The sequence below is a fragment of the Schistocerca gregaria genome, chromosome 2 (assembly GCF_023897955.1).
Source record: "Schistocerca gregaria isolate iqSchGreg1 chromosome 2, iqSchGreg1.2, whole genome shotgun sequence".
NCBI lineage: Eukaryota > Metazoa > Arthropoda > Insecta > Orthoptera > Acrididae > Schistocerca > Schistocerca gregaria.
In genome coordinates this window covers 707,003,486-707,024,306 of record NC_064921.1, presented here as the reverse complement: position 1 = coordinate 707,024,306, position 20,821 = coordinate 707,003,486, and the positions used below count along the sequence as shown (strand labels likewise).

At 44.9% G+C, this 20,821-nt stretch overlaps 1 protein-coding gene across 1 annotated transcript in view; it reads right to left on the bottom strand.

Annotated features, from left to right (window-relative positions):
• The window catches only part of LOC126334818 (ribosomal protein S6 kinase alpha-5-like), a 389,839-nt gene that overhangs the window by 282,616 nt on the left and 86,402 nt on the right, over window positions 1-20,821 (bottom strand). The window lies entirely within an intron of this gene.

Here is a 20,821-nt window from a genome sequence, read left to right as displayed (position 1 = left end):
ACTGCAAGACAAGACGGCCAATGTCTTCATGCAAAAATGTTTGCGATTCTCTACGGGCCCATCATCGTACCTCGGCGTGCAAGTCTTCGTCCGAAACAAATCGGCGGTCAGTAATGCCTTGCTCCAGGGCTCTAGAGCACAGTAGATCAGTGCCAGACTTCGGATTCTAAGGTCTTCGTTTCGATGCCTTGTCTATACCAGGAATTTTATCTGCCACTATCTTAGCGCCCACTGCTTCGTTCGCGTAAGCTGCATTGCCTACAGAGATTTCTTTGTTTTTATTTAACTGAATTTTTATGTTGTTCACATATTGGAACAGCTTCTAAGCTTTTCAAGCTAATTAAGGCCATATAAACGTGGTAATTTCCGAATGTACTTCCGACCAAATAGTGATTCTGGTAGCTGCAGTCCAAAGTTTCTGTCAATCATGCCTTTTGGATCCCTGTGGAAGCATTCCATAGCAACTTTCATCCCCAAAAAATACTTCTTTACATCTAACCGAGAAGTGAAATACCAATTTTCATAAATTTACTTATAAATTTTTGTAATTCAACGAAATATTGTGTCAAAAATTTTCTTTCCCTATTGCACTTCCTTAGGGGTTGAATTTCCACACACACTGAAACACGTCTTTATTTTATTGCTAACCGAGAAGTCATACAAGTAGCCTTAAAATCATTTAGTAGTCTAAAGTAATTATTAATTTTCAAAAATATCTTTCAGCAACTTTCTTAAATTTCCAAAAATGCTCAAACACATGTCTGAAAAACCAAATACCAGTTATCGTAGGTCTAAGTTCAAGATTGCCTTAACAGTTAAAAAAAATCCTTCACCCCCTTAGGGTTGCCGCAGTGGTTATCACACTGGACTCTCGTTCGGAAGGACGACGGTTCAATTCCGCGTCCGGCCATCCTGATTTAGGTTTCCCGTGATTTGCCTAAATCGCTTCAGGCAAATGCTGGGATGGTTCCTTTGAAAGGGCACGGCCGACTTCCTTCCCCATCCTTCCTTAATCCGATGAGACCGATAACCTACCAGTTTGGTCTCTTCCCCCAAATCAACCAAACGTTAGGGTTGCAATTCCGAAAAATCTCTACGTAAACGATGCCTGAATTGTAAGATCCACACCTTCTCCAAATTTCAAGTTTCTATCATCGTCCAGATGATGGGTCAGCCAGTTAGGACATTAACTTTTATGTACAGACATTATCACTAATTTAACCTACTGCAGTATTTGTTATTGTGAAAGTGGCTTCGTTGCAGAGCGGTTCGGAGCCCACTTCTAAACTGTAAGTTCCACCATGAACGGTTGGGTAAATTAGTTGAAAGGTTGGATGAAGCTAAAGGCGTACCATCTTCATGAAGACCACGTCCACTAAAGCACCGCAGCGATCAAACAAATCTTTGGGCAGACAACAGCTTTACCTTTCCCTTACGAAGCCAACCACAGAAACTTTTCCCACAGACGGACTAAGTCACACAATGTTCGAACATACGTGGGTAAAAAAACATGGTCGCTTGTAATCACGTCAGTGTTTCGCGACCATTCAGATCAGTCCGGAATTTTTATACCCTCTGTCTGGCTGGGAACAGGAATAAAACTGCGCAGGTACATTTATTTGGTGCCACGTCTTGTATGTATAATCATAAAGATTTAATAAAATGTATGCCGTCGAGTGTGGAAGTGTTCCCCCTCGCCAAACTAGAACAATGTATCACGCGTGGCCGGAGCCGGCGAGGTGTGGCGTGGCGTCGGTGGGAGTTGGCAAGCTTCCGGTAGCGGACCTCCCCAGCTGTCGGAGGTGGCCTGAAGAGCTTCTGGCATTGACGGAAACGCCGGACACGAGGTGGGGGAGTGCGGATAGACGTCGGAAGGGTTAAAAAGCGCCCTCACGCAACTGCACGGTGGAAACAAGGGGAACGAGATAAGGGTGGAGGTGTGGGAGGGAGCGGAGAGGAGAGGAGAGAAGAGAACGCCGACCGGATGTCCAGCGGGGGAGGCGGCGAGCAGGGCTGCAAACTGTGGCGCGCTGAAAGCTACCTGCGCATACCTGGCTGGTTGCTTCCGGCCCTATCACAACCAACCTGGTTGCCATCACGCGTTACTCTGGCCTACTGCCGCGGAAACGGTGGGAGAACAGCCTTCCTGGCAGTTTCCCACACTTGTTGCAACTGTCTACTCGTCTGCAACTACAAGGCGGCAGTGACTATGGTGGCGCCTCTCAGTCTCAATACACGGTAATGTTTTTTTCATCTTATCTTTTATTCCCCACCCACGACTGTTGGGCGTTCTTATGTAGAATTTGTTCTTTTTAGGCAAATATCACAGCTGTCTAGGGATGAGGCAGTGAGGGAAATTGGGAAAATTTGGGATGAATGAAAATTCTAGAAACAGAAGATGAAGTAAATGTTCCTGGCAGATTAAAACTGTCTGCTCTAGATTTGTAGAGCACTTGCCCGCGAAAGACAAAGGTCCCGAGTTCGAGTCTCGATCAAGCACACAGTTTTAATCTGCCAGGAAGTTTCATATCAGCACAGACTCCGCTGTAGAGAGAAAATTTCATTCTAGAAGAGGAAGTAGATGAAAATAAGATGAGAGGTATGATATCACGAAAAGAATTTGACATATCGCTTACCAAGGTCTGTCCTAGGAATTTCATCTGTCATTATCACTAGTTTAACCTACGGCAACAAGTCGAAACAACATCCCTGGAGTAGAAAATATTCCTAAGAATTCAGGGGATTCTGTACCAGACGAGGGAAATACCCTGAGCCTTTATGAAGAATGTACGTTCAGGTGTGAATTCTACCAAACTGCAAGTTTAATAAATAACTATTGCAAAACAGTGACAAGAATTACTTACATAAGAATTGAAAAATTGGTAGAAATCAATCTTGTGGACGATTAGTTTCCGTTCCAGAGAAATGTTCAAACACAAGGCCATATGGACCCTACTACTTACCTTATCTTTTAAGTTAAAGTAGTGGGTGATCAAAAAGTCAGTATAAATTTGAAAACTGAATGAATTACGGAATAATGTAGATAGAGAGGTACAAATTGACACTCATGCTTGGAATAACATGGGGTTTTATTAGAACCAAAAAAATACAAAAGTTCAAAAAATGTCCGACAGATGGCGCTTCATCTGATCAGAATAACAATAATTAGCATAACAAACTAATACAAAGCAAAGATGACGTTCTTTACAGGAAATGCTCAATATGTCCACCATCATTCCTTAACAATAGCTGTAGTCGAGGAATAATGTTAAAAACAGCACTGTAAAGCATGTCCGGAGTTATGGTGAGGCATTGGCGTCGGATGTTGTCTTTCAGCACCCCTAGAGATGTCTGTCGATCACGATACACTTGCGACTTCAGGTAACCCAAAGCCAAGGGCTGAAGTCTGGAGACCTGGGAGGCCAAGCATGTCGAAAGTGGCGGCTGAGTACACGATCACCACCGAACTACGCGCGCAAGAGGTCTTTCATGCGTCTAGCTATATGGGGTGTTTTTTCTTTGTTCTAATAAAACCCCATGTCATTGCAAACATGTGTGTCAATTTTTACCTCTCTATCTACATTATTCCGTGGTTTATTAAGTTTTCAAAATTAGACTGACTTTTTGATCACCCGGTAGTATACTCCTACGCTGAACTATTAGAACAAAGTACAGTTTGTGCCACTACTTATATATAGTAGTTTTATTTTTCTAGAAAGCTTTTTGACTGGAAATTTCAGAGTTCTGAAAGTAGATGGATAAAGTATTGCCAATGTGATTTTAATTACAGCTTGTACAGAAATCAGACTGCGTTTATGAGTCGGACATGACAGGGAAGCCGTAGTTGAAAAGGGAGTGTGAGAAAGTTGCAGATCGTCCCCGATTACTATCTGCGCGATGAGTAAGCTAAACAGGAAACAAAGAAAGAATTGTAAAGAACCTGTCGTAATTTAGCACTCGAATGGGGTCTGGAACTCTTTGCAAGATTATCGGCAGTTGCAGCGATCGGCAGAGGTAGGGCCTCCCTCTAGCCGCTTTAAGCGCCGAACGGCAGGCCGAGTTAAAGGGTGAGGGTGAAGGTGCCGACGACCGCGAGTTCGTTCGCCCTGCGAGGCGCCGCCGCCCCCGCGCGACCCCCGGGGTGAACACTCGCCGGTACAGCCACCCGGCCGGCCGCCTGCCAGCCTCCAGGGCCTACACTCGAGCAGAGCTGTCACTGGAAAGCTGTCGCCGGCATCTTCCATTCCACTGGCTCCGTTGTTCTCTTCACTGTGCGAGGCGTTGTAGCGGGTGTCTCAGTGGACAGTGACAGAGCAGTGTCCAAGAGTACTCTTTTGTCCGAAATTGCCATTACGAGAAGCGTGGCTCAAGTAAGATCGTCTGCAGGGCGACCTACAATGGGCAACTAGTTGCCGACTAGCTGGCAACGCAATTCCGCACACGGAGCAAGTTAGGAATGAGAAACTGTAGTCGTGTGCCAAGGGGGAAGGAGGGAGTGGGATTTGTCACACCAGCATCTATTGGTTACACGCGGCGCGTCGAACACAGTTTCAAGCGCAGAGGAAGATGTGGTTCTCTTTTAATAATAATGATGGTTATTATTATTACTTCTTTCCTTTCTCAGACGTTATGTTTGGTTAAAAATGGAAAGTGACGCGGACCTTGATCAAGTGTGACTTCCTTTTAACTGTACGGAATATATTACATTACACTTAGGAAATTTCGGGTAATTGAATAAGTATCAATAATTACATATTTCTGTAGTTGTATATATACGTTTGGATGTAGCTGTATTGCGTTGATGTACTGGTGGATAATGTGTGGTGTGACTCCTGTAGTTGATAGTACTGCAATGGCGTAGCCGATGTATTTATACGAGTGGTTGGTTTGTGTATTTTGCTAGTTTCTGCTCGTTTTATGAAGAATTTTCTTAAATTGTCTACCTGTCCATAATGTAGGTTTTTTTATGTCGATAAATCCCCTTCCTCCATCCTTTCTTACTACTACTACTACTACTACTACTACTACTACTACTACTACTACTACAGACCAATAAAATTCTGGATTCAGCCGTACATCCAGAGAAATAAAAAAAAAATGCAGGCTGTACCTAGCATCCGAAGATCTGGAACAGACAGATTCGAAATTCGCAGCTTTTTATAGAATGACTTAACAGTGGTACAGTCATTCGGCGCAGTTGATTTTTTTTCCTCCGTAACACAGCGTTAGTTTCATTTTCAATACCCCAAGTTTCCTAAGATTTATATACACGGAAATTTGATTAAGGTGGCTTATGCTTGTTAAATCATTTCTATATGACCACCACTGTATTTACATGTACCGGAAATCTGTGGGTTTTTATTGTTCGCTTCCACTTGACAATTTTACCGAATGACCGTCACACAAAACAATACTATCGGTATAATTTACAATTTTTTGCACTTTTCCACTGACGTACCAGTAATTTTATTTTAAACGGTATATGTACAGTACACTATAAACGTAATAAGAAATTCTTTTCTGACTTCACAACCCGTTTTCTGTGTCAAATCTCTGCTGCAGTAGCCTCGAAGTTGTCGTTGCAGAAAATGGATTCCACCTCCAGTTCCAAGCTAATGTTCACAACCCACTCGTTCACTTTCAAATTAAAACGATATAGAGCTGTGTTCAAGAACACGGCGCAACTCAGATCGCTTTGCAACGCGCGCACCGTGTCGCTGGCAACTGGTTGGTAACGCGTTGCAAGCAACTCACTGGGGAGTCATTGTACAGTCGCGCCGTCTGTGTTGCCCTACTCAACTTCACACGAAGTGATTCACTGTCGACCCGTTACCAACCAACCTCGCGACGAGTGGCTTTTGAATCGCTCTGTGTGCGGAGGGCCAGAGGTTTATGCATAAATACTTCCTGGGTTTCAGACGATGACTGCGCGAAAGCTACAACACATTCAGAAGACTGACAGACATCAGAGTTTCGCAATATGCACCGTGGCTTAGTTGCACTAAGGGACGGGAGTTTCAGAACACGTGGACAAATCACCCACTCCATATTGTTGCGTGCAATTAGTTCCCGCCTGCGGATATGCAACTCGATCAACAGGTACCTAAAGCGGGCTGCTGCGTTGCGTCCGCACGCACGAGCTGACACTTGTCGCATCAGGAATGGTGCCCCTGATGAACACCTGTAACCGTATTTAAGAACTTCTAGATACGCCCTATCCACTGGTTTGGGTACATTTGCTGTATGTCTTGTTTTCGCGCAGTCGCCTTCCGAAAGCGCAACTTCTAATTATGAACAGCATCCAGCATTTAGTGCTATTTAAAAAAATTATTGAAATCAAACCATTACCGATTTCGGAATTCTTAAAAATCCATCTGAGGATGCCTCTTACAGATTTTCTTGCTTTTCTGCTGCGACCTCGTACTGTAGTAGTTATTAGTTTTTGTGCGCTAAGATAAGCAAAATGTTTCTCGTTCAAAATTCGGTAAAGTTAAACGCGAATATAATTTAAACTTCGTGTAGATATGAACGAAATTTCATCGCTTCACCAAAGACATTTTGCATCGCCCATGTACTCCACACAACGTATGTACCAGGGTTGGAACTTTAATAGTGTCAACTATTTATTTACTGCTCGTACAAAATAGGTACGTGTTTAGAATTTTTAATGACCTTCAGAGTAGTCACCTTCATTGTGTATAACCCGTTGCTAGCGATGTGGAAGTCGTAGGATACTCTTAGCAGTGCCAGTTGTGTTGACAGTTCGAGCGGCGCGGTCTATTGCCCGACTAATTTGTAGCAGTTCTCAAGCGAATGGCGTGACGTGTTTCCTTCAGTTTACAAATCGAGTTGAACTTTCGAGAGCTTTATGTGGTGTAGCACTTAGCAGCCCCATCAGTCAAACAAATCAGTAACAACTTTCACTGTACGTGCTTGAGCATTGTCCTGCAAATTGTTGGTCAGGTCCTGCAGAAAGTGTCACACACACACACACACACACACACACACACACACACACACACACACACACCGAAGTGGGTACATATTAAGGTAGCAACGATCACAGTACACGCACTTATGCCAGAGGTAGATTTTGTAGATTAACATTCCATTTCAGCAACAAAACCCCTGGTAAGAAAACTATGTAAGATGCAAATTTTTGACATCCGGAACGGTCGCACTTGTTAGAATGGTGTGAGTCATTTCACCGTGGTCAACTGTATTTCTTAGAAAACACGTTGTCATCCCCTTGTATTTTTTCCTCCTATCTGTGTAATTATGTAGTTCTCAATTCGTTCGAGGAATCAATCATTCATAATAGGAAACACAGTCATAACTCAATCACTCAAAATGATTCAGAAATTTTACTTGTTAGAATGAAATCAGGTGATGATTATTCTCCTCTGCAGGCTCGTGCTTTGCCGCAATCTGCTATTCTGTACAAATAAAATGTCTCGTATTTTTGGGAGCGTTGTATAATCAGTCGGGAAACCTCAGATCAAGCGGATATTTGGCTTTGATGAAGTTTAACCTTCGGAAGAAGTAATGGAGCTCTTGGATCATTAAATGCAGGTTCGCATCCAGTCTTTCGGCAGTTCCCTTCTGATTAACAACTACGCAATATATCGATGAATATAATTAATTCCCAAATGTAAAATAATGTATATATATTTCCCTTTTAATCGTACAATTTCGTATCAGTTATCTTTTGTCATGAATCTCAATATTCAGATTACAATTCTTCAAACAATGTTCGGGCTAATAGGCACGAAGACGATCTCGGAAGCTTTTTTCTAACAACCACCAGAGAGAGTAGTACAAAGAATAATTAAGCGCTCGTGGCATAGCTATTGTATGAAACTACTTTGCGAATGGATTCTGCGAGTATGAAGATAGAAAATTAGTAAATGTCATTCAAGGGTAGAATTGTATCAGAATAACTCATAGAATATAAAGAGATATTACACCCTCTCCAAACATCTTCAGAGGGGTGTTCAGCTTTTATAAAAGTATGATTCACAACCAGGCTTAGTGACGAGGTAGGATGTGAATAAGACCTCCTTAGAAGCTGAAACGCCCTTGAAGACGGGGACGAAACATTGGATTCCCACACAAATTCATTGAATACAGCAAATACTTGGAAATGTGTCAAGAAGCCCAGGAACATAACATCCTAACAATGCGCGTGGCGTGTGCGCTTTTCCTACAGCGCGGCTGCTTCGCACAGCTGAGGACAGAAATCTAGACGTTCACTCTCCTCCTTACAAGATGAGCCCGGAAGCTGCCGCCGTGAGCTTGATTTTCGCTAGGCTGTTATTCTTCGCAGGCGGCGACCGTGATTATTCCCGGATTCGCGGGGAGGGCGCAGCCGCGCCGCAGTCCGCCCCCGAGCCACGGCGCCGACAATCAGGCTACAGTCGGGCGCCGCTGCCGCCGCCGCCGCCGCCGCTGCACTCGACGCCCCCGCATTCCCACCCCCTCTCCTGTCCCTCCCCCTTCCCTTCACTCCTTCGGCCCTCTTTTCGTCCCGATGCGGCGGACGGCCCTCAGATTTTCGCTGCGCCCAGCGCTGAAACCTTACGTTCCGAGCATTCCAATTTCCACATCGGAAGCTACCAGCCGGGTTGTAGCGCGAGGAGCACACTGGTGTTATGCAGCGAGTTTTTAATAAAAGTACGCGGTGGGGTGAAATTCACAGTGCAAATGAGAGTAGCGCTCAGAGCCAAAACTTGCGGAAGCGAGAGTGAATGTCTGCCATAAACTCAAGCATTCTGATTCGTAGTGTATTCTTCTGGCAAAGCAGCAGAATCTCAATTTGTCTGACAGAAATTGCACGTAGATATTTGTAAGAGGTGGTTTTTACTCGCTGAATTCGTACAGAGACACACTACCGATACCAGTGATACAGCTGGTTTCTTAATCAAAATACCCACGGGTGTACTGCCGGTCTACAGTGTCCAACGGGCACAATATTTCGGCGATCATACATCTCGCAATCAGCAGGTGAACTGACGGACTGAGCTCCTGTGAACGTGCCGGCTCGGGGATCCGTACGCTACAGAGGGAACTGAGCAGTTATTGCGACACGTATCATCGCCGAAATATTGTGCCCGTTGGACACTGTAGACCGGCAGTACACCCGTGGATATTTTGATTATCAAATGTGCCCGGGGAAATTCAAGAATCACAGCTGGTTTCTTGTTTCTTAGAACGACCCAAAAAGTCGGATGTATTCAATTAAGTCACTAAGAATGAGTACCTTACCACCAGGCGGTTCGCTAGAATGAATAACAGAACCTGACAAGTTTCCCGAAACATTAAAAAACATGCCGCTGACTGTCCACAAGTGAGCATGCGTACAACGTACAATCGCTGGCCATTTCGCGGTTGAAGGTCACCGTTCTTTGGACATCCTCTGTCCTGGTAGTAGAACTACAAGAGGCAACCCCTTCTCTAGCGCCCAGTGTGATTTCCGGGTGCCACTCCTCTCGATTCCTTTCCTCCAGCACTGCTGCAGCTCTTAGTGTGAAACACGAATCCGATCTCGGAAGGCCATATTATTGGCAAACATAACCCCTTTGCGATGCAGGCACAGTTTCGTGTACTGTTGTCATACACGTTCCGAGAGGTCATCGCTTGGAACAGTTTCTCCCAGTTATTTATCATCTCTGGGTAGGACGTATCGGAAGAATTCATATTTCTGTAGTTTATGTCTACTGCGCCAACAGTGATTTTGGTCGTCATTTACGATGCTAAATCGACTGTGATTTTGTCCATTATTCAAGGAACACTAATAGAAGATAAATAAAAAGCCGACCGTTATACGATTAACACAGTGCTTTTATTATCCTAACTTGACCTTGCAGATCCTCCATCAGATATCTAACTATTTTCTTATATCTACGTACTGAGTTAGCTAAACATTGGTATGTCTGCACACATTTCTAAGTGCCTACTTACCAACCCATATACCTTTGCACTAACTTCTGTCTACATTCCCACCCCAGCATACTTACACCCCCCCCCCCCCCCCCTCCCACATATGCCAACCTCTCTTAGTCTCATACTTCTTTACGTAACTATTAACCTCTCTGGACCAAAACTGTAGATCTTGCTCTCAACGGTGCTTGCGGGCTGGTTACAGGGTGCATAGAACCTACGCCTGTTGAGAACATCTACTGTCCTGTTGGTATCGCTCCTCCAGATGTTCGTGGAGAAGTTACCGCCGATCATGAACGACTGAATGCTGAGAACCTTGAAGCTCGCCGGCTGTTTGCCCATGAACTAACTCAGATTAAGCTATGACCAATAGAAAATGTCGTTCGAAGAGCACAACATTTTAAATTCCCTCCAGGTAACACGAGACGCTTTCGATAGAAATCCGTAAAAGATTGGGTGGAACAGCGAGAAAATCTTCCGGTCGGCTGAAACCAGAATTAGTGTTATTGGAATTCCCCAAACCGCTCGACAACTGGTGTCGGTAGGGTGTTAAGCTACAGAGTTCCACATCGGAGGATAAGAAGTGTGAGTGAGCAGAAAAACAGGAACACCTGCGTCAGTGACCCTTGAGTCAATTGATCTGTACAGCGCATTGCCTCAAAGCTGCAAACTATGCAGGCCTAGGTGTGGCTCAATTTTGAACCAATGTCACCTCATTTGGCTTCCGACACGAGTTTAATAAAACCCTTCTCCCCTCCCAACCAACCAACCATTCTCCCTCTTTTCCTCCGCTGATCATTTAACAACCTTTCTTCAAATTATTCTTCCCTACCAACCAATCTCTCTCTCTCTCTCTCTCTCTCTCTCTCTCTCTCTCTCTCTCTCTCTCTCTCCTCCCCTGCCCCCCAACCCGCACCCACCTCAAGCATTCCTCTGTCACCCTATGACTGCAACAATTCGTTCAATGCGAGCGATCATTATTAGGGAGCGGCACTGTCTGTGCAAAGTAACGGGAGATCCACGACGGCGCGGTGCAAAGAGTGCGCAATAGAAAGCTAGCAGCCATCGCCGTCGCCGCCTCTGCGTGGACTTTCTCCGCACTCCTTCGCACTACGCCTGCCACTGGCTAACCAACAGTGTTGGCTGTTACTCCACCATCGGCAAACACGCGTTCTATTATCGCATGAAGCTCAGTTCCCTGTAACTTCCACAGTCAAGATTTATGAACTGCGAAACTTGTGGAAGCACGCACAGAGCAAGCCTGAAAAAATGACTGCTGGCATGGTACTTTGGAGAAGCGATACTGACATGTCGCAAAAGTGCTGGCGTTCAGATACTTTGCCCCGATTTGATTTGCACAGGCCTTGTTGAAGTGGTCTCAGCACTAAAAATTAGAGCCTAATCAAGCAACCTTCTTGTCTATGAGCCCAGCTAGCGAATTAAGATGCAATACGCTCAGAACAGTACTATCTGAACGGCAAGGCACATAAACACGTCCTTCTTGGTCGGTGTCCACTGACATCCATAATAGTCTTATTATTCGAGTGGAAAGTCAAACACTAATACTGAATGATGAACTTTCGGTCCAACCTTTAACTCCAGCAATACTTTCTACGCACGGTCCTTGAGGATGTGGTCTGCAATTATTGTCGTCAGTGAAGCGTCAAGTCAGTATCTGCGGGTCAGAACGTACCGATTTGTACATTGCTAACCCGTCGTTCCTAGGTTACATGTGATCATGAAAAGTGCGCGATACTAACTCTCGAACTCGTCCAGAATGACTCCGCACGAGCCGTAGTGCTTATTGTCTTCAGCCCAGTCAGCAGCGCGATACGGCATCACTCCACAGGACACTGTAGAAGAGGTCTCTGATTTAACCAGTGGGGTTGACGCATAGTGTGGTGGTCAGAAATCTGCTTCACCACTTCTCTCTTTGTCCGACTTGACCAAATTCCGCTTATGATTATTTTTTTTTCCACCAGCTAGAATACTTCCATTTCGAGTGCCTGAAGCGTTCCTTGTCGTCGTCCTTTCGGAGCTTCCGCAACGGGGAGGGGGGGGGGGGGGGGCGGCGAAGTCCAGTCAATGACCATGCCCTCTTTGCGGTGTGCGAGACAAATCACAAGACTAATTGCTCCGCAAACTTCCCCCCAAAACTTTTGTTGGTGGACACGGATTATTTGCATGCACTGCTACACAAGCTCTATAAGCTAAATGGGGTGGGGTACGGCAGCATACCTTTGGCCCGTGAGGGAGGATTAAAACAGTCACTTGTATACTACTAAGCAACACCTTGTAGCAATCTAACTACTTTCAAAAACACTCAGATCCGACCGCTGGAGCCGAACCGCACAATAACCCTAGGTTCGGTGTGGGGCGGCGTAGGGGTGAAGTGGACTGCCGTAGACGTCGTGGGGTTGTGGACCACTGCGGCTGCGGCGGGGACGAAGCCTCTCCGTCGTTTCTAGGTCCCCGGTTAACATACAATACAACATACATTGTAAGCTGCAGAAGGTCAGTTAACCATAAATAGAGTTGCTCACTGCCAAAGCTACTGCTCCGTCGTTTTGGTACGATACATAAATGACTTAGAGATAGGGTTGCCGGCAGTACTGGTAGCACTGGTACAGAAAGAACAATGTATGAGAAACTGGGAAACGAGGACTTATTTCTTTTTCGTTTGTTTTGCAAATAATTACAACAGCGTATCGTTCAATGTTAGCCCACTGTGTATTCTATATCCTTGAAAAATATACACTGCATTTTGTAAGTAACACACATTGGTTGATCGCATAAGCTCTGCTCTTTCATATAATCAAAACAATTAATTCTGACGTAAATACAGTTAACACGTCAAAAAATCTATATTAATACTGCAGTTTTTTGGATTCAATACGACGTCCTTCGTCATGGTCAAAGGCAAAAGTTTGCTGTTATTACTTCAAAATGGTTCAAATGGCTCTGAGCACTATGGGCCTTAACTTCTGAGGTCATCAGTCCCATAGAACTTAGAATTACTTAAACCTAACCAACCTAAGGACATGACACACATCCATGCCCGAGGCAGGATTCGAACCGTAGCGGCCGCCCGGTTGCTGTTATTACTGGTAAGTGCGAACGTTGTTTATGAATAAGAGAGATTGTTTTGTATAAGCTCGACGAAGTATTGAAGCGATGTTTGATATGTTTTTGCCTATTTTTTAATTGTACCGTTTTCAGAAAATTTCATATTCTAGCGCTACATGATAATTTTGTGGTTTTTTTATTTTCGCTACAACATCCTCTTTCACGTTAAATTTCAACAATTTTCGAATAAAACCTGAGTTAAGCAATGGCAATTTCGATTTAAGTATAAATATTGTTTATTTTTAAGTAAGACACTGGAGAATAATTACGTAGAACAAATATATTACGTAGTTTATGGGGCTTTCATATACCCTCATTAGTTTCTAGAAGGCTTACCGCTTCCTATTTCTATGGCGATCCATTAAGACACGTATCAAACACGAAAGCAAAGCTGTCAATAGCTACAAATAGGTATACAACACGTAACGTGGTTACGAACTTAACTGGACAAAGCTACTAAGAAAACTGCCGTGTTCTAAGCTTAGCTTGTGATAGCTTTCGGTAGTTTTACAACACTAGCCATAAATATTACAGCTGGCCCATTATCTCCAGTCGCGCGAAATTAGCCGAGCGGTCTATGGCGCTACAGTCGGACTGTGCGGCTGATCCCGGCGGAGGTTCGATTCCTCCCTCGACCATGGGTGTGTGTGTTTGTCCTTAGGATAATTTAGGTTAAGTAGTGTGTAAGCTTAGGGACTGATGACCGTAGCAGTTAAGTCCCGTAAGATTTCACACACATTTGAACATTTTGAACATTATCCCCAGTCTGAAGAATTATCCCCGTCCCCTGAAACAGGAAAAGCAGCGCTGGGGTTCACAGTAACGACCACCAATAGCCGACAGGCGCGGTCAGGAACAGCTATCTTTAATGACGACTCCGCGTATGGAGGAGTGCCGATGCACTTCCTGGTATCGCGACCTGGCGACTCGAAGCCACCCGCCGGAGAGCACAGAACTGGATCTTTGCCACTCCAGTCGCGGCGCCACAAACCATTCCGCCGCCAGCCATCTGGGACTCACAGCCATCCTTCAAGTTTCGCCGCACACTGATAGGAGACTCAGTGGTATGTTCGCATCGCCACTACCTCGTTGTCGTAGCGCGGTGTCGGTTAGTGTGTAACGCCGGAAATGCATATCCTCTTATTTCCATCTACTGTACTTTAAATTTTTTTCCTTATTTTGTTACCTGAAGATATGACGTTTCTGTGTCTTTGTATATTGTAATTGTTTTACTATTTGTATATACATGCATTTATGTCGAAGTATAATTGGTTTGTTTTGTAAATACTATTTGTATTTTTACGCTGGGTCTTGCCTAGGGTAAACTATGCTATCGAACGAATACATTGATAGGACGTGTGGAGAACCAAAGTGTTTAGGATCTTTGGTAGTGTTAACTCTGCCGCGTGGAGCGCGGGCAGAGGGACTCTGGCTGGAACAGTGCAGTGGAGCAGGTGTGTGGTATGACGCTCCCGCGAGTTGCCGCGCTTTCGGGGTTTGGCAGCATGTAATTGCGCTAAACTTGCTATGGTAGTTTCTGACACGGTGTCGCGGACGGGAAGCGTTAGCTAGCAGACATCAAGAGTCTGTTTCGGCTGGAGACCGTGTCGATAAGAAGGCGCGCCAACATCCAGCTTCTGCAACAGCGACGGCTGACAATGAGTGACTGTCGCCACTTCCTCGATCGATGACTTCTAACCTTCAATCAACCAACAAGGAAGACTGGAAATACGTAAAGTTTTAAAACTGTATAGCAGACCTCAGCTTTTCAAACTGTTAAATTTTTCTCACTAAATTACAGCAACGTAGCATGAACCTTTGTTGCTCCTTGTCCCAATTGCATTACCAAGCAGGATCTCTTCCTTTTCCGGAATGAACCCGAGTGTCGATGAAATTAAAACGCCAGCATTAAAGTAACATCATTCGATTTCACTGCTTTAATTTCAAAATTCAGTTAAGGTATACATAGCTGGCTACAATATTTAGATTACACAAGCACAAATTAAGAGTGCGAGTTTTGTTACCGTATTTTAGCTTACCTGTGACTGCAGCTCAGCTTGGTACGTGCTAAATTTTACTATGTTAATTGTTCAGAATCATTAAATTCAAGTTCAAAATTAAATCTCTTATTTAGAAATTGCGTAGATCCAAGTAGCTTTTGAAATGATTGTTGAGGTAGCCCAAGACTAACCATATTTTACTGAATTTCGATGTGCTTCAGAAACAAAGGTCACTATTAATTTCAGTCACTAAATTAACTTTGAATTTTCCGGTTTTATTAATTCTTTTGCTAAAATAAGTCAGAGTGTAGCGAAATTTACTACTTCAGACAAAGTTTCAGTTTTCACACTGCACGTGTCTACCTTCAGTTGCCAAGCTTCTAGTGCGAATTATATGTGCAATAACCTTTCTTTTTCAGTTACTATAGTAATTGTCCATATCCGCTAGTTAATTGTTAACGTAACGGCCGCACATTTACTTTCTTTATTAACTTTACCCCTTTTCAAAATCAATTTCCACCAGTTTCATTTGCATTTTTCCACTTAGATGTAACCCTTTCCTCACTCTTTACCCACAGATTAACTTCGGTGACGATTGCTTTTCCTAAATTTCCATTAGGTACACGCGGTTTAATTTTTCGCTGTCATTAAGGTCGGTAAGTGAGGAGGAGATTGCTCGTACTGCGTTAACAATCTCACGTACCAGCAGTGCTGGAGATGGACGGCCTCAGCTCGGACGTACCGTACACTCGCAGAGGTGGCGACCCCGCTTTCGGAGAGTGCCAATCCGGAACGGTGGTGCCAGCCGGGCGTTTCGCAGCCCGGACCGACGCACGGCGCGCGCTGTTTATTAATTATGGCGGCGGCGTTTAAAATGCAAAGCGGGGCCCGTGGCGCAGATAATGCCGTCAGCCGGGGCCGGCGGCCATCGCGGCGCAGCGCCTGCTCAGATATTTATGACGCTCCCGATCCGGGCACGTCTGGCGCGGCAAATTCTGAGCCGCCGCGCTAGCAGAATTGCGACGCGGCGTTAAGGGGCCGGAAAACAGAAAGCAAAAACGCCGAGAACACGGGCGACAGGCCGGTGCTACCGGGGCCACGTCTGCGACACTACCCTGCAGTTCACGTCCAAGTGCCTGGCACAGGGTTTACAGAGCCGCTTTCAGATCATTTCTCGACAGAACAGCTCGTGCAAAAAATGAACACCTAAATATTTGCTTCCCCCCCCCATGAACCATGGACCTTGCCGTTGGTGGGGAGGCATGCGTGTCTCAGCGATACAGATAGCCGTACCGTAGGTGCAACCACAAGGGACGGGTATCTGTTGAGAGGCCAGACAAACGTGTGCTTCCTGAAGAGGGGCAGCAGCCTTTTCAGTAGTTGCAGGGCAACAGTCTAGGTGATTGACTGATCTGGCCTTTTAACACTAACCAAAACAGCCTTGCTGTGCTGGTACTGCGAACGGCTGAAAGCAAGGGGAAACTACGGCCGTAATTTTTCCCGAGGGCATGCACCTTTACTGTATGCATGAAGAGCTGCGTCAAACCAATCTCAGGACTGAAGACCACCACCACAACAACAACAACAACAACTATTTGCGTGAGATCTGTGATTTATGTTATGTAATTTATTTATCAGCTCACGTTGCCCTTTTCTCACGATATTCTGTGAACTATTCCATCTTTATAGGTTTCCGCGAAGTATTCGACACGGTACCACTCTGTTGAGTGTTAACGACGGTGGAGCATATGGAATAGGTTCCCATATATGAGAGTGCCTCGATGTCTTCTTAAGTATTAGAAACCAGTAAGCTGTCAAAAAATGTTCAAATGTATGTGAAATCTTATGGGACTTAACTGCTAAGGTGATTAGTCCCTAACCTTACAGACTGCTTAACCTAAATTATCCTAAGGACACACACACACACACACACACACACACACACACACACACACACACACACACCCGAGGAAGGACTCTAACCTCCGCCGGGACCAGCCGCACAGTCCATGACTGCAGCCCATTTGAGTACGCTGTCCTCCTAGGCGAATGTCTGTCACAGACAAGGGTATCGTTAGGAATGCCCCAGGGAAGTGCGACAGGACCGGTGTTACCATATACATACAGAAACTGGCGGATGCGGTGGGGGCGGGGAGAGGGAGGGGGGAGGGAGGGGGAGGGAGGGAGGGGGAGGGAGGGAGGGGGGAGGGAGGGAGGGGGGGAGGGAGGGAGGGGCAATCGGAGGTCGTTTGCTTATGATGCTATGGTGTACGGAAAGGTGTCGAAGATGCGTGACTATAGGAGGATACAAGGTAACTTACACTAATGTTCTGGTTGGTGTGACGAATGGCAGCTGGCTCCAAATATAGAAAAATGTAACTTAACGCACATGAACTGAAAAACAAGCCCGTAATCACTCACGGCCGGTCGGGTTGGTTGTTCGGTTCTAGGCGCTACAGTCTGGAATCGCGCGAACGCTACGGTCGCAGGTTCAAATCCTGCCTCGGGCATGGATGTGTGTGATGTCCTTAGATTAGTTAGGTTTAAGTAGTCCTAAGTGCTAGGGGGCTGATCACCTCAGATGTTAAGTCCCATAGTGCTCAGAGCCATTTGAACACAGTAACGTCGCTCAAATATCGGAGAGTAACGGTGCAAAACGATATGAAATGCAAGGAGCGTTTGCGGATTGTGGTAGGGAAGGCGAATGGTCGACCGGCTTATAGGGAGAATTTTAGGAAAGAGTCTTTCACCTGTAAAGGAGACCGTATGTAGGGCTCTGGTGTGACCTATTGTTGATTACTGCTGCAGTGTTTGGGATCCGTACCAGACCGGACTGAAGGAAGGCGTCGAAGCAATTCAGAGGCGGCCTGCTAGATTTGCTACCAGTAGCCTCTAACAACACGTAATTTTTCGGAGATGCTTCGTGGACTCTAATGGGAATCCCTGGAGGGAAGGCGACGTTCTCTGCGAGAAACACTATTGAGAAAATTTAGAGAACCGGTATTTGAAGCTGACTGCCGAACGATTCTACTGCCGGCAGCATATACTGCGCTATGGAGCACGAAGATAAGATACGACAAATTAGGGCTGATACGGAAGCATACAGACAGTCTTTTTTCTCTCACTATTTGTGAGTGGAGCAGGAAAGGAAACAACTAGTACTGGTATAGGGTACCCTCCGCCATGCACCATACGGTAGCTTACGGAGTATGTGTGTCGATTTAGATGTATTTAACCTGATATGATAAGGGGCATCAGGCCATCTCTTACAACCATAAAGTACCTTTTTTACATCTTAGGTAACTAAGAAATAATTTTAATTTAACAAATAGCACTAAAAAGATTGGAGTGTGTGCAGAGACGTTGTGAGTAAATAACACTATCAACTAATAAAGTTAATACTGGCGGTACTCGTTCTACCACCACCACCACCACCACCACCACCACCACTACTACTACTACTACTACTACTACTACTGCCGCCGCCGCCGCCGCCGCCGCCGCCGCCGCCGCCCCCGCCGCCGCCGCCACTCCTAGTGATAATAACAACAACAACAACAACAACAACAACAACAACAGTGGCGATGTGAAAGTAATTTCTAACTGTACAAAATAGATGTTTATGACGTAGTGGATAGTGGGAAAGAAAATTTATACTAGCAAACGAGAAAGATCAAGTTGGAAAGAAGAATGTACGGACAAGGACAATGATCGCCATTATTGTTGCTTCAGTAGGTATGCTATTAGTAGATACGTCATTATCTGTTTTCTGAAGCTGGAAATGGTATCCAGGTCTCTAATATAATGCGGGAGGTTATTTAGAAGTCGGAATCTCGGTTCTGAGAAGGATTTCGAGAAAGTGGCTGAACGATGGAGTGGGGCAGAATGGATTTTGCTGTGATGGGATCGGGCGTTTCTTACATGTTTTTTGACCAGAGGGTTAAGATCCAAGAGAGAGGTGAGGGGACACTGTGCGTTGAGAAGACAGTACAGAAGGCAAGAGGTATGATAATCTCTGCGCTTGTCTGCACGCAGCCAAGGTAGCTGTCCATACGATGGTGTAGTATGAGCAGAGTGTCGAACATCACAGATATAACGAACACGGGCATTCACAACCAGCTCCAGGCGCCGTGAGCACTCCTGAGGAAGGCCTTGCAGGATAACATCGCCGTAATCAATAATTCGAAGTACGAGTGTTTGTACAAGATTCTTTTTCAGCTCAAGCGGGAAGAACTTTTTATATTTTTGTAGGGCATCGAGAGACGCTAACGCCTTTTTGGACACTGCAGTTACGTGCTCAGTCCAATCTAGATTTTAATCAATTATTCCTCCTGGACACACTGCTGAGGGAGAGAAGATATTTTTTTACCCCATTTAGCACTAAAGATTGTAGGGATTCTCGATATTTCTGGCTAGTTTTATTATGGTGGCATTCAACATCATTGTTAATTAATGTATATTTGATAAATGAACCATATGATTTATTTTTGACGGTGTGCAATTTGTCAAGACTATTTGCGAAACGTCTTTGGCTTCGAAAGGTTGCAGAAACGTTAGCAGAAATCTTCGCAAAATCTATTTCAATAATTCCAACAGAAAGTAGTGACGTACGGAAAATATGAAGAACATGAAAGCCTGTTGTTGTTGTTGGTGGTGGTGGTGGTGGTGGTGGTGGTGGTGGTGGTGGTTGTTAGTGAGAAGCCTGACTTGATGTAGTTCACAGTATCCATACTATGCAAGCTTTCTCTTCTAGTAACTACAGCAACCTACAACCATTTAGGGACATGTTCGAATAGTATGTGTGGAACACCTACTGACCGCCACAATGGTCAGAGATTCGACCAGACTTGGGAAGATATAGCAGCTGATCAGACTGACAGCAACACACACACCGCTCGATAACACACTTAACACTTTTTCTGCTTTTCGAAAGCCATAGTCAGGATGACGTTCTCATGCTCTTACTCCTTTTCATTTTAAACTCGATACTCCAAAACAAACTTTCAACGCTACAAAAGCACCAAAATGGCCAACAGGGTACAATTATACACCTCACACCTCTATCGGAATGAAATGCAATGTTACAACAGCTGTTGATAAGGCTCAGACTGTGACAGTAACGAGGGATTGTCGCCTTCGTCGTTAAATGACTATGGAACATTCAGGCCCAATAAATGTTTCCTTCTTTATTTGTGTCCTGTACGATCTAATAAGGCTCAGAAGAATCTGTGGGGAACCTCGAAAAATTTAAGAAAGCGTAATCAGTAGCTCTGTCAAAAGCGACGGAAACTGTGTTAATGTGCTGCAAACTATGGTGGGAAACAAAAATTTACAGACCTGTCACACTTTTTCCGTGGATACTTTAAATTGTGATTTTAGTTGTTTACGGGGCCCGACACAGCAGTCGCTGCCTCATGTACTTTGCCTGCGGTAGTTTGGATCATTATTAAGGAATCATCATGTCTATTGGGGCACAGCCAACAGTGACAACGAGCAGCGAAAGCATATGTCTGCATGCCGCAGCCGCGTGGCCCAAGCGGAAACAGGGTAATGAATGTAAATGGCATGCGCATAGCATTATAACGCAATTCCATAACTAGCACTCTCAAAAACAAACAACGTATCAGGTTCATGCGACGATCCACAAAGCACCGTCTGTGATTCTCCTATTTGTGCGACATAACGCCTTATATGATACCTGTCTGCTGCAGGTAATCAGCAAAGATATATGATTTTTATACGCTACTCTAGGGCGA